We start from the raw sequence: 12,949 nt of genomic DNA on the forward strand, positions 1-12,949 counted from the left end.
CCCATTTTGCATTTGTGTAGCCAATACAACTTTCCTCAGAAAGGTAAATATAGAATTACTAAATGACCCCACAATCCCACTTCTAGTTACATACACATGAGAATTGAAAGCAAGGTCTTGAACAGATATTTGCATACCAGTGTTCCTTGTGGCATTATTCACAATTGACAAAAGGTAGAAACAATCCAAGTGTTCTTCAACCAATGAACTATGGAATATTATTCATCTGTAAAAAGGAATCACATTCCAACACATGTGACAACACAGATGAACCTTGAAGACACCATGTTGAGTTTATTATATAAGCCAGACATTAAAGGTCAAATATTGTATCATCTAACATATGAAATAATTAGAATAAGCAAACCCATAGAGGAATCAGAATATAGAATAAAGGTAAGCAGGGGATGGGGTAGGGATATGAAGTAGGGAGTTAAGGCTTAAAATGCAGAATTTTTATTTGGGACAGTGGAACAGTTTTGGCAATGGATGATGCAGCTTGCTGTGCTATTAATAACAAATACAATCCTGCAATAATAGTAGTAATAATAAATGATAATGTCCTTTGTAACTGACCAAGAAATCCTGTGTCTGCTGTTATGACGCTGTGGCACTAACTTGTTAGCTTACAAATTGTGCATGTTTGAAGCTGTATGTTCCCCAGAAAAACATGTTCTTAAATTTAATCCATTTCTGTGGATGTGAACTCACTGTAAGTAGGACCCTTTGATGAGGTTACTTCTATTAAGGTGTGGCCCAGCCCATTCAGGATGGATCTTAATTCTGTTACTGGAGTCCTTTTAAAGTAGAATGACATTCAGACAGAGTGAAAGAAAGCCATAGGAATCATGAAGCTGAACATCAGTGGAACCCAGAATAGAAGGGAGAAATCAGGAGACACTGCCATAGGCCTTGCTATGTGACAAGTAAGGACCAAGAATGACCAGTGCTCAGTCTCAGAACACCACAGTCTTTGGGAAGAAGGCATTGCCTTGATGGTGCCTTGATTTGGACTTTCTCCCAGCTGTGGGTGAGTAAATTCCCATCGTTCAGCTCAATCCATTTCATGGTATTTGCCCGAGTACCCTAGGCAACTAAAACACAAAGAGAATAAAATCTCAGACATTTTGCAGTTATTAATAGAGGTTAAAAGTCAACTGGAACAGATCTAAATCAACCCATTACCTGAAGCTAAGCTCAGCCCACCTGCAGCTTAAAGCAGAACCAATGAGCCCAGTTGAGATGAGTCAACCACAGTGGATAGACAAGTGAGTGAGATCAATATACTTACTATTTACACCACTGAATTTGGAGTGATTTGTTACACAGAATAATTGTAGCATTAGCTGATTCATAATAATATACTATGCCATGTGGTATGGTAAGATTGAACAGAAAATATAGTGTGGAAGTTTCCATGAGTATCATGAAGGAAAATTTTATTTCCTGTAGACATATACTTGATATCTCTCAAAATCAGATGCAGAGTCTTATTGTTAGAGTAGCAACTTTACAACATAAACTGAAATCTCAATGTTGCGTGATGTCTGCTATTAAAGTGAGGGCATTGATTGGAAAGGAGAGGGACCCTGAAAACTGGGATGGTGACATATGGATTGATAATGATGTTGGGGGTGAGGTTGAAACCCTAGGTCATGCTGAATCTTCTCTAGCAAACCCTGTAATAGTCTGCCCAGAGGATATAGCTGCCCTGCCTCCAGCCTGCCTTGAGGAGTTGGCCACCCAAACTCCTCCTGAAGGGATTAGCCCTAGAGTGATTAATCTTGTTTCACCAGATGAAACTGCAAATGAAGGCCCTGAAGCAAATATCTTGGAAGATATTTCTAATTCTTCACATGACCCACCCCCACCACCCCTCATTTCTTCTACTCCTATAAGTAGACTAAAGTCCCAAGAGGCCCCTAAAAGTGAGGTACAAAGTTTCACACATGAGAAGGTATGTTATACTCCAAAAGAACTGTGTGAGTTTTCCAATTTATATAGACAGAAATCGGGGGAATATGTGTGGCAATGGATTTAAAGGGTGTGGGATAATGGTGGGGGAGGAATGTAAGGCTGGATCAGGCTGAATTTATTGATATGGCCCCAATAAGCAGAGATTCTGCATTAAATGTTATAGCTCGAGGGGTTCGAAAAGGTATTAACAGTTTGTTTGGATGGTTGGTTGAAACAGATCAAAAGTTGTCAACATTACCTGAGGTTGAAATGCCAGAACTGCCCTGGTATAATGTAGATGAAGGGATGCAGAGACTTAGAGACACTGGAATTTTAGAGTGGATATATCATGTAAAGCCTGCTCTTACACTCCAGGAATGTCCGAAGGATGCAGCTTTTACCAGAACAGTGAGAAATAAATCTGTGAGACTAGCGCCATCATCCCTGAAGAGCTCTGTAGTTGCACTTCTCTGTAGGTCAGATATTACTGTAGGAACTGCTGTCACTGAGCTGGAATCTGTAAACACAATGGGGATGACTGGATCCTGAGTTGGTAGAAGCCAGGTGGCAGCACTTCATCGCCAAAGACAGGGTGGACGTGGCTATTATAATGGACAACAAACTCAAAGCAGGAGTCAAAATTATATGATTCACAGAGATTTGTGGCATTGACTAGTAAATCATGGGTACCAAGGAATACAATAGAAGGGTAGTCTACTAAATTCTTGTTTGAGCTGTGTAAACAAAAGCGTTGTAGGTCAAGTGAACGGAAGTCTAACCTGAATTACAAAAACACAGAGTCACGGCCACTTAATCAATTTCCAGACTTGAGACAGTTTACAGACAGAGAGCCCCTTGAATGAAGGGGAGGCCAGGTCCCTTTGGGGGAGAACCCTGTTACACTGCCACAAATGTATATTGTTAATCTTCCTCCAAACCTTCCCCAAGAAGACCGACAGCCTTTTACCAGGGTAACTGTGCACTGGGGAAAAGGAAATGATATTTCATGGATTATTAGACACTGGTTTAGAAGTGACCCTAATTCCAGGGGACCTAAAACATCACTGTGGTCCACCAGACAGAGTGGTGGCTTATGGAGGCCAGGTGATCAATGCAGTTTTAGCTCAGGCCCATGTCACAGTGGGTCCAATGGGCCCCTGGACCCATTCTGCAGTTATTTCCCCAGTTCCAGAATGTATGATTGGAATAGACATACTAAGCAACCGGCAGAATTCCCACATTGGCTCTCTAACTCATGCAGTGAGGGCTATTATGGTAGGAAAGGGCCAAGTGGAAGCCACTAGAACTGCCCCTACCTAGCAAAATAATAAATCAGAAGCAATAGTGGATTCCTGGAGGGATTGCAGAGATTGCTGCCACTCTTAAGGGCTTGAAGTATGCAGGGGTGGTGATTCCCACCACATCCCCATTCAACTCTCCTATTTGGTCTGTGCAGAAAACAGACCTTGATCATTTCTCCCTCCATCACACTGGTCCATTATATTGATGATATCATGTTGATTGGACCTAGTGAGCAAGAGGTAGCAACTACTCTAGACTTACTGGTAAGGCATTTGCGTGTCAGAGGATGGGAGATAAATCCAACAAAAATACAGGGGCCTTCCACGTCAGTGAAATTTCTAGGTGTCCAGTGGTATGGGGCATGTCGCGATATCCCTTCTAAGGTACAGGATAAGTTGCTGCATCTGGCCCCTCCTACTACCAAAAAAGAGGCACAATGCCTAGTTGGTCTCTTTGGATTTTGGCGACAGCATATTCCTCATTTGGGTGTGCTACTCCGGCCCATTTACCGAGTGACCAGAAAAGCTGCTAATTTTGAGTGGGGACCTGAACAAGAGGAGGCTCTACGACAGTTCAAGGCTGCTGTACAAGTGGTTCGGCCACTTGGGCCATATGATCCAGCAGATCCAATGGTGCTGGAAGTGTCAGTGGCAAATAGAGACACTAGAGCCTTTGGCAGGCCCCTATAGGAGAATCACAACACAGACCCTTAGGATTTTGGAGCAAAGCTTTACCATCTGGTGCAGATAACTACTCTCCTTTGAGAAACAGCTTTTGGCCTGCTACTGGGCCTTAGTAGAGACTGAATGCTTAACCATGGGCCACCAAGTTACCATGAGACCTGAGTTGCCTATCATGAGCTGGGTGTTGTCTGACCCACCAAGCCATAAAGTTGGGCATGCGCAGCAACACTCTATTGTAAAATGGAAATGGTATATATGAGATAGAGCCAGAGCAGGCCCTGAAGACACAAGTAAGTTAAATGAAGAAGTGACCCAAACGCCCATGGTCTCCACTCCTGCCACATTACCTTCTCTTTCCCAGACCAGAGCTATGGCCTCTTGGGGAGTTCCTTACAGTGAATTGACTGAAGAAGAGAAAACTCGGACCTGGTTTACAGATGGTTCAGCATGATATGCAGGTACCACCCAAAAGTGGACAGCTGCAGCATTACAACCCCTTTCTGGGGTGTCCTTGAAGGACAGTGGTGAGGGGAAATCCTCCCAGTGGGCAGAACTTCGAGCAGTGCACCTGGTTGTTCATTTTGCTTGGAAGGAGAACAGGCCAGAGGTATGTTTGTATACTGAGTCATGGCTGTTGCTAATGGTTTGGCTGGATGGTCAGGGACTTGGAAAGACCATAATTGGAAAATTGGTGACAAAGAGGTCTGGGAAAGAAGTATGTGGATAGACCTTTCTGAGTGGTGTAAAAACATGAACATATTTGTGTCCCATGTGAATGTGCACCAGGGGGTGACTTCGGCAGAGGAAGGTTTTAATAATCAAATGGATAATATGACCCGTTCTTTGGATATCAGTCAGCCTCTTTCCCCAGGAACTCCTATCATTGCCCAATGGGCTCATGAACAAAGTGGTCATGGTGGTAGGGATGGAGGTTATGCATGGGCTCAGCAACATGGACTTCCAATCACCAAGGCTGACTTGGCTACAGACACTGCTGAGTGCCCAATCTGCCATCAGCAGAGACCCACACTCAGCCCCCGATATGGCACCATTCCCTGAGGTGACCAGCCAGCTATGTGGTGGCAGGTTGATTACATTGGATCACTCCCTTCATGGAAGGGACAGTGATTTGTTCTAACTGGAATAGACACATACTCTGGATATGGCTTGCTTTCCCTGCATGCAATGCTTCTGCCAAAACTACCATCCGTGGACTTACAGAATGCCTTATCCATTGTCATGGTATTGCACACAGCATTGCTTCTGATCAAGGAACACACTTCACAGCAAATGAAGTGTGGGAATGGGCACATGCTCATGGAATCCTATGGTCTTACCATGTTCCCCATCATCCAGATGCAGCTGTATTGATAGAACAGTGCAGTATCCTTTTGAAACTCAATTACGGTGCCAACTAGGTGGCAGTACCTTGAAAGCCTCGGGTAATGTTCTCCGGGAAGCTGTATATGCTCTGAATCAGCATCCATTGTATGGCGCTGTTTCTCCCATAGCCAGGATACATGGGTCCAGGAACCAAGGGGTGGAAATAGGACTGGTACCACTCACTATTTCCCCTAGCGATCCACTAGGAATATTTTTGCTTCCTGTCCCTGTGACCCTGAGATCTGTTGGTCTATAGGTTTTAGTTCCAAAAGGGGGAGTGCTTCCACCAGGAGAAACAACAGTGATTCCACTGAACTGGAATCTAAGACTGCCACCTGATCAATTTGGTCTACTCATGCCCTGGATGAACAAGCCAAGAAGAGGATTACATTATTGGCTGGGGTGATTGATCCTGACTATCAGCTGTTTATAAGATACCTACCTTAAATTCAAGGACACAGTAGGTTGAAATTGAAAGGATCAAATAAACAATTCCATGCCTATAGTAGTCAAAAGAGAGTGGGCGTGGCTATATTAATATCAGACAAAATTGATTTTAAGTAAAAAACTGTGAAAAGGGACAAGGAGTGACACTGTCATCAAGAAGATTTTACAATTATAAGCATATATGCACCTAAGAATAGAGCCCCAAAATAATGAAGTAAACATTGACAGATTTGAAGGGAAAAATAGATGATTCTACATTAATTGTAGGAAATTTCAATACACCCCTTTCAATAGTATATAGAACATCTAGACAGAAGATCAATATGGAATTAGAGGCTTTGAACAATATTACAAAGCAACTAGACTCAAGAGACATACATAGAATACTTCATCCAACAACAGCAGAGTACACTTTTTTCTCAAGTGTACACAGAACGTCTTTTAGGGTAGACAAAATATCATGGCACAAACAAATCTCAGTAAATTTTAAAAGTTTGAGAGCATGCAAAGTATCTTCTCCAAAAGAATGACACTAGAACTTAATGACAGAGGGAAAAAGGGGAAAATTCCCAATTTATTTGGAAAGTAAATAATACTTTAAACCAACTAATGACTCAAAGAAAAAAAAACCACAAAGGAAATTAGGAAATATCTTGAGACAATTTTAAATGAAAATTTAACATACCAAAAGTTATGGGATGCAGCAAATGCAGTGCTCTAAAGAGTTACACATTAAAAAAGAAGAAATATCTCAAATCAGAGCTCTAACCTCACAACTGTTGGATCTAGAATCTTTTTCTGGATAGACAGACATATGAGTTCTTGCCAGAGCAGTCAGACCAAAGTAATAAAAAAGGCATAAAGATTGGAAAGGAACAATTAAATCTATCCATATTCACAGACGACACGATCCTATATATAGAAAATCCTACACAAAAAACTACTACTAAAGCTAATAAATGGATTCAGTAAAGTGGCAGTAAAACGGTGCAGTTTGTCAGTTCCTGAAAAGTTTAAACATAGAATTACCATATAACCTGGAACTCCCACTTCTAGGTATATACCCAAAAGAATTGAAAGCAGGGACTCAAACAGATATTTGTACACAAATATTCATAGCAGTATTGTTCACAATAGCCAAAAGGTGGAAACCACCCAAATGTCCATCAATGGAGGAATGGATAAATAAAATGTGGTATATGTATACAATGGAAAAATGAATGAAGTTCTGATACATACTACAACATGGATGGACCTTGAAGACATGATATTCAGTAAAATAACCCATACACAAAACCACATATTCCACTCACATGAAATAACTAGAACATATAAATTTATTGAAACAAAAAGTAGAGTATGGTTTAACGTGGTTGGGGAGAAAGGAAAACAGGTGTTAATGCAAAATGGTTGCAGTGTCGCTGTTCAGAATGATGGAAAATTTGATAATGGATGGTGGTGATAGTAGTAAAACATTGTGATTGTGTTTAACACCCCTGAGTTTTATGCTTGGGAGTAATTGAGATAGGAAGTTTTATGTTTTATATATATTACAATAATTTAAGAAACAGAGAGAGAGAGAGACTAAAAAGACAATGACAATTAAAGGCAATACAAGATCATGGACTTGTGAATGGAAAGCCCAAAAATGACATTATTGGAACAATTGAAAAAATTGGAATATAGACTCTATGCTTTATATTGATGTTAAATTTCTTGAACTTAACTGTACTTAAGATAGTTACATAAATGAATATTCTTATCCTTAGGAAATATGCATTAATATATTAAATGGTGAAGGAGCATGATGCATGCAATCTACTCTCAAAGGTTTAGAAAATAGAGATGAGATAGATGGATGGATGGGTGGAAGGGAAGAAAGAAAGGAAGGAACAAAGGGAGGGAGGGAAGAAGGAAGGAAGGGAGGGAGGGAGGGAGGGAGGGAGGAAGGAAGGAAGGAAGGAAGCGATGTATTAAAATGTTAAATATTGGCAAATCTGGGTTTCTGGGCAAGGTATATATTGTAGCTCTCAGTATTATTTTTGAATTATGCTTGTAACTTTTCAGTCATTTTGAAATTATTTCAACATAAATTTTAAAAAGAAAAGATAAAAATATTGGAATTATCTAGTAACTTGACCTTCTTTCTAGTGGATGCAATCTAGAACCTATAACTGACATTCTCAAAGTTTTAGAATTCAGTGTTGTGTTTAGGAACTAAGATTCCTTCCTCCTGAGCATCATTCCTTTTAATTATATTTATTCTATCAGCCAACATGGCGGCACCTGCTCTTTATCATAATGGCAAGCCCTGAGGACACAGAGATAAACAGGATATGGCCCTCATTCTTTAGCAATTCATGATCTAATGACATGTACAGACAGCTAAATATTTAAGTACAGTCAGAAGGTGACCTACCACAAGTAAACAACACAGCCTCTAAAGATGTATGCTTAATCGGTCATGTTATACTGTGACCCAGGAACTAACATTAAAAGATCTGTGGGGTGGGGAGGCTCGGGACAATTTTTTGAGGTAGGTATCAGCCTGGAAAATTGTGTCATCAAATAAAAGCCAAAGTAGAAAAAAGAAAAAATATATATAAATGAGTAACAGGGAAATGTAGTTGGCAATATTCAGAGAGAACCATGCAGGGGAAAACTAAATTTCTTAGTTTCTATATTTTTAAGGATCAATATGGTAACAATTGAAAATAGATAGCAAGACCTGCAAAAGTCCAGTTTTGAATATTGTGGACATTAAACTTCTATGTTTGAACCTATGCAAGAGATTGAGAACTTTTGCAGATTATATTTCTTTCCTGATACAAGGAGTTGACAAATCTGAAGAACATAACTATGTGTTTGTTTTTTAAAGCATTTGCAGCAGAGAAGAAGATCAACAAATGATTAAAAAAATAAACAAATAGGGCAATGATGAGAATTAAAGACCAGTATAGAAATAAGAGACTCCTGACTATTTTACAAATTACCTCTCGATATGGATTATAGCTAGTGATTAGAAACAAACTGTAGATGTAATTGTGTGAATGTGTAGGCATAATTTTATTATGCAGTAACCTATGTAATACAGGTAGTTTCATAAAATGAGTTAGAATGAAGTCATTCACACTCAAGTAATTTATAGACAGAAAGATAGATGACCGTATATATATACATATATATATATGTATATATATATGTAGACATACACATATTTATAGCTATATTTATAGATGGATAGATACAAATGTTGGGTGCATGGGTGGTTCAGTGGTAGAATGCTTACCTTCCATGTGGGAGACCCGGGTTCAATTCCCAGACCATGCACCCAATATATGTGTGTGTGTATATATATATATATATATATATTATATATATATAAATACAGTTAGAAATAGAAATAACAGTTTATGGCACGTTGGTGAGTTTTTCAAGCCCCCTCTACAATGAATTATGAAAACTGATACAGGATAAAAAATAAGTCAATAGTTAGGAATAAACTCACATATTTGTATCTTCAAATATTAGTTACAAAATGAGTTAACTTGATTGATGTTACTTAAATAATATACATTTAATGATGTCTAAATAAAATATTTTTAAACTGCTAACAGAATTTAGTGACATAACTAAACTTACCTTAGTGTAGCATGGACTTGTGGGGTACAGAAACACTATACTTCTGCTAATTTATTCTGTTGAAGGAACAGTATATATGAGGAACATAAATTCTAGAAAAGAGAGTTTTATACATCCACATAAGTAAAATGGGGATACTATTGCTTACTTTACTTGGGCATGTCGAGGATTAAATGAGAGTATATATAAGCCCCTGGCACAGGTTGGTTGGTCATTGTTAATTCCCTCCCTTAGCCTGGCAGACCTTTATTTTTAAGGATGCAATGATTCAGCAGAGGCATGAGAGCAATTGCAGATCTAAAAAAGGAGATATTGATTTGTGGAAGAATGAATTAGGTGGAGTCATACATAGTTCAGTATGAAAAGAAAAAACGTGTTCTAGGGACTGAAGAGAGCCAAAGGAAGCCAAGAAATGAACGCCAGCCTCAGAGAAGCAAAGTGAGGAACTCCGACAGGAACAGAGGCTGAAGGCATCGGAGCCCAGGAGCAAGGGACCAGCAGATGCCAGCCACCTGACTTCCCGGCTGACAGAGCTGTTCCAGACATTATCAGCCTTTCTTGAGTTAAGGTAACCTCTTGCTGGTGCCTTAATTTGGACAACTTTCACTTCCTTAGAACTGTAAACTTGTAACTCATTAAATTCCCCTTTTGTAAAAGCCATTCCGGTTTTGGTATAATGCATTCCGGCAGCTAGCAAAATAGCACACCATGGTATGCCAAGCCTCAACCAACTGCATTCCTGTAAGAATACCCAGGGCTCCATCTGAGATGCTATAAAAGTTTCACTCACTAAGTTTATTTTTCAGAAACCTATAACCTCCAGATGGTTCCTAAGCCAGATCACACCTGAAACCCAGAGTTACTAGTCTCTCCATAATGTCAACCAGTTGTATCTCCCTACCCCATAACTTTGACAACGCTTTTCAACATGAAGACGTTAGAATGGCCATTGTGCAAATATCCCTAAAGAATGGGAGAAGGCTCAAAGAAAAGGAGGTGTTTAACAGAGAAGATAGGCATTAACAAATGAGCATGACTGCTGAATCATTATATTGATATTTATTCATATTCTGCAGTGTTTTAGGAAATACCTGAAATGGTGGAACTATAACCCATACCATACTTTGAAATTTGTTCTAAAACTACTTGTTAAAATGTACTTTAAAATATATTGTTTTTTTTATATATATGTTCTATTTCACAATAAAAAATATTTTTCAAAAAGCCAAAAATATCTTGTTCTTTCAAAGAAGTTGAATTTTGTGAAAATACCAAAACTGTGTGTGCATAGTAGTCTTATTTCCAACTGGATTATAATACTACTTTAGATTTTTAAATATTCTAGTCACAAAATAAGGAAAAGGCATATATGTATATAATTCTTAAACATACGTATTTATGTATATATATTTTTATATTGTAAATGATATCTTTTGTTTCATTACATAAACTAATATGTTAATGCTGATATATATGAATGGAATTGATTACTGTGGGTTCATTTCTATCTTGTGAGTATAATATTCATTATTATTCACTCCAGCGACGTTCCACCCAGCTTTCTAAATGTGTTACATAATTTGGTTCCCTCCATTCTAACATTTAAATTATTATTATTACACATTTTTTACCTCAAAATATTGGCTAAAATTTCCATAACAATTTTGAGAATAGCAGTGACAACAGGCATTCTTGAATTATTATTAATATTAAATCTCTAATAGTTCACTATTGAAATAATCTTTATCACCTTAATGATGTACTTTTCCATTGAAGTTTATTATGCCTTTTTATTTTGAAGGGTTGTATTAGTCAGGGCTCTCAAGGAAAACAGAACGGACTGAAGATATATATACGTATATAATGTAAATATTATGAGATTTATTATAGGGATTGGCTCATGTGACTGTGGGAATTGGCAAACCTGAATTCCATAAGGAAGGCTACAAGCTCGGAACTCTGATGAAGGTTTTTGATGAATTCCCCAGAAGAATCTGGCAGGCTGAAGTAGACATGGAAATTCTTCCTTCTGACTGCTGAAATCATCAGTTCTCCTTTTTAAGGCCTTCCAGTGATTGGATGAGACTTCTCTCATTGTTAATTGTAGATGTAATCAGCCATAGATGAATCAACTTACTGATGATTTAAATCCATGAAGTAACAATCACACCAGTGCTTGCTTGACCAAACAATTGGAGATCATAACCTAGAGAAGCTGACACCTTAACTTAACCATCACAATGGTTTTGGGATTTTATCCAACATATCTTTACAGCCCATTTGCATAATCACAGGCTTGTTTGTTTTCTTATTTTATCTATTACTATACTACATTAATAATTTTCATAGTGTTAAACTATGTGTTAAATTTTGGAGTTAAACCTATGTAGTCATTATTTACTATGGTTTAACAAAATCATAAGTTTATTAAATAAATATTTTACATATTATTTAATTGATTGAATTTAACAAATATGTGTTGTTGAAGTTGTTCGCATTTTTACAAATGGTAAAGACATTAGAGTGGAGCCAAGGAAATATAATAAAAATGTAAGAGGGGAATGTGGGGAAAAAACAAAAATCCTTTATTCTGCATACCACTGTTCTGTTTTGTTTTTGAACCTGGATGCCAAGATACTCTAAAAATACAAACAACTTCAATAAAACATATTTGCTAATTTTAATAAATTAAATACTCTATACAATATTTATTTAAGAAATTCATGATTTTATTAAACCACAGTAAATAATGGTTTACTACATAATAATAATGGTTTACTACATAATAATGACTACACCGGTTTTTTTCCAAAATTTAACACATAGTTTAACACTATGAGATCTAAGCTCAGAGTGAAGCCCTTATCTTTAGCTCTTAAGAGAGGGAAAAGGGCAAAAGAGGTAGTGATACCTCCAAATCTTTTCCTGAGAACTGTTATATAAGATCATGTTCATCCACATCTCATTTATCAAACCAGTCACATGGCTAAGCCTGTTGTTAATGAGTTGAGAAATTGTATTTTTCCCATAGGAAGATACTGCATATCACATGACAATGCACAGGGAACTGTGATCCTCTTACAGTGAAGGGTAAAATGAATGCTTGGAACAACAATCCAATCCAATTACCAAAACATTCATAATTGAAATTGATTATTCGTATTACTCATTTTGATTTTATCCTTGTCAGGTTTCATTCTGTGTTTCACCAGATATGCTAGCCCCATAAAAAAAACTAGAAAGTTTTTCATAATCATTTCTAAAATTATATACATGAATATATAGATGGAGAGATAGTAAAACAGGTTGGGATTGATGGGTAGATGATGGGATGATGGATGGAAGAATGGATGAAAGAAAAACGACAGGCAGAAAGAGAGAAAGAAAAATACATAATTATCTTGGGGATTAAAGGTGTAAACAATGTTACCCACTTCTGTGGGCCATGATTTAATTACTTGTTCTTTCAGGGACATAGGTATATTTAGATTTTTTACTTATTCTTAGATATATTTGCAAATTATACATCTTATTAG

The sequence above is a fragment of the Tamandua tetradactyla genome, chromosome X, assembly GCF_023851605.1.
Source record: "Tamandua tetradactyla isolate mTamTet1 chromosome X, mTamTet1.pri, whole genome shotgun sequence".
Lineage (NCBI taxonomy): Eukaryota > Metazoa > Chordata > Mammalia > Pilosa > Myrmecophagidae > Tamandua > Tamandua tetradactyla.